The sequence below is a fragment of the Glycine max genome, chromosome 3 (genome assembly GCF_000004515.6).
Source record: "Glycine max cultivar Williams 82 chromosome 3, Glycine_max_v4.0, whole genome shotgun sequence".
NCBI classification, from domain to species: Eukaryota; Viridiplantae; Streptophyta; class Magnoliopsida; order Fabales; family Fabaceae; genus Glycine; species Glycine max.
Genome location: NC_016090.4, coordinates 12,637,518 through 12,640,264, shown reverse-complemented (window position 1 = coordinate 12,640,264; position 2,747 = coordinate 12,637,518). Strand labels below are relative to the sequence as shown.

Below are 2,747 nucleotides of genomic sequence, written 5' to 3'. Positions count from 1 at the left end.
TTTTGCTTTCACTTTCATCCCGGTGTTCTTTGTATTCCTTTTTCGTAAAAAGCTTTTGAAGTTTTGGTGGTCCCGTTTGTGTGTTTGAAGTAACCGTTCAGTGAAGGTTAAATATTGGTGGTACACATTTCGTCGTTGTTGTTCCTATTTCGTCAGAGGTATGCATTTATTGGAGAAGGTGAACCGTAAAATGGTAAAAACTTTTTCCGAAAGAACTATGAACTATCGGAAAAAGTTGTTCCGAAAGAAAAACTATGAACTTCCGGAAGTTGTTTCGGAAGAAGCACTGTGAATTTCCGGAAGAACGTCTTTCGGAAGAAGAACTGTGAACTTCTGGAAGAAGTTCTTCCGGAATGTTAATTTTTTTAATTTATATATAATATATATATTATAATTTATAATATTTGTATTTGAAATTTTTTAAATTGTGGATAATTGATTTAATTAGGTATAATGATTTTGGTATAATATTAAATGATTTAGGTAAAATAATTGTATTTTGTTGTGGTAGAAAAATGTTTTATTAGTTGTTAATTATAGTGTTAAGTTTAGTTTAAGTAAATAATGTAGTTATAAATTTTGAATGTATTTGTATTAGTTAATATGTTTGTTAGTTAATATGTAGTCAATTTTTGGATGTGGTTATATGATAATTTGAATGTACTTGTGTATGATGCATAATTTAATAATATGTTGTTAAGATGGACGAAGATTAATGGACGTATGACTATACGATGTCACAAGAAGTTCATATGAATTATGATTATGATAATGAAGAAGAATGTGGTGTGAATGAACCACATGTTGATTGTTCGAATGCTTTTAATACGTCTCAGGTAATCATGTTGATTAGTTTGAATCATTTGGTTGAATTGATGTTTTGTATAAAAATTAATATGTTGGGGTTGCATTGTAGGTATTTGGTACTCGAGATGATGTTTTGTAGTGGGTTCGAACAGTTGTCCATGAAAACAGATTTGTTGTAGTGATTATGAGGTCTGACATAGATACCGGTAGCAGAGGAAGAAATTCATTTGTCTTAATTGGGTGTGAAAGGAATGGTATGTACAAGTGTAGGAATAAAGAATTCGTTAGAAGAGACACTGGGAGTAGGAAATGTGATTGTCCCTTCAAGCTTCGTGAGAAACCAGTGCATGGAGGGAAAGGTTGGATGGTGAAGTTGATCTGTGGGATTCACAATCATGAATTGGCCAAGTCCTTAGTTGGACATCCATACGCTAGACGATTGACTAAGGATGAAAAAAAAATTATTGCTGATATGACAAAGTCGATGGTGAAACCAAAAAACATCTTGCTAACGTTGAAGGAACACAATGTCAACAGTTGCACCACGATCAAACAAATTTACAATGCAAGAAATGCATATCGTTCTTCAATAAGAGGAGCTGATACCGAAATGCAACATTTGATGAAACTTTTCGAACGTGATCAATACATTCATTGGCATAGATTGAAGGATGAAATTGTGGTGCATGATCTATTTTGGTGTCACCCAGATGCAATAAAGTTATGTAATGCATGTCATCTGGTGTTTTTTTATAGATAGTACCTACAAAACAAACAGGTACAGATTTCCACTACTTGACTTTGTTGGGGTGACACCAACGACGATGACATTCTCGGCTGGGTTTGTATATCTGGAGGCTGAGCGTGTTAATAATATTGTATGGGCTTTGGAACGATTTCGAGGTCTATTTTTAAGAAACGATCGCCTCCCTGTTGTTATTGTCACTGACAGAGACCTAGCACTAATGAATGCAGTGAAAACTGTGTTCCCGGAGTGTACAAATTTGTTGTGCAAGTTTCATATCGATAAGAATGTGAAGGCGAAGTGCAAATAATCGGTCAAAAAAATGCCTGGGACTATGTAATGGATAACTGAGGTACTTTGGTTGATTGTCCGTCCGAACACTAGTTCGTTGAGTCCCTTCAGAAGTTTCAAATTGCTTGTTCGCCTTGGCCAATGTTCGTTGACTATGTTAACGACACATGGATTATCCCCCACAAGAAAAAATTTATTACAGCATGGACGAATAAGGTCATGCACCTAGGCAACACAACAATAAACAGGTATTAAGAACTTATTTTTTTTGTTAGTAAGGATTATTAATAAATGGTATTTAATTGTTGTATATTTTTCATGTTTGTTATGTATTTTAAATGTAGGGTTGAATTAACTCATTGGGCTCTAAAAAGAGTATTACAAAATAGCCTTGGAGACCTGTATAGTGTTTGGGATACCATGAACAACATGATCACGCTGCAACACGTTGAAATTAAAGCATCCTTTGAAACCAATACGCATGTGGTTGGACATGTATTTAAAAAAACTTTATACAATAGGCTTCTTAGGATGGTTTTAAGGAACGCTTTAAATGAGATTGCTTCTGAGGTTGAGCGTCTACGTTATCTCGGCAACAATCCCTCTTCTTGTGGTTGTGTGATGAGAAGCACGCACGGTCTTCCTTGTGCATGTGAGCTTTCTAGGTATACTGCTAGTAGCATCCTAGTGGAGTCAGTCCATATTTTATGGAGGAGACTTTGCTTTTCAGACCAAGGGTTATGTGAGGCCGAAGTCAGCATCAAGGAAGAGATTGAGAACATATCTAAAAGGTTTGAGGAACTTGATGTGTGTGGCAAAGTAACTCTGAAGAGTAAACTTTGAGATATTGCATACCTTGATCATAACTCTATGTGCCCTCCTTCGTCAAAGGTCAACACTAAAG

The 2,747-nt window shown here is 35.4% G+C and overlaps 1 long non-coding RNA gene across 1 annotated transcript; it reads left to right on the top strand.

Moving 5' to 3' along the window:
* Nucleotides 1-635: 635 nt before the first annotated feature.
* Nucleotides 636-1,099, top strand: LOC121174531 (uncharacterized). The gene is made up of 2 exons (XR_005890666.1): nt 636-836; nt 917-1,099. It is a non-coding gene; the product is annotated as an uncharacterized lncRNA (long non-coding RNA).
* The last annotated feature ends 1,648 nt before the right edge of the window (nt 1,100-2,747 follow it).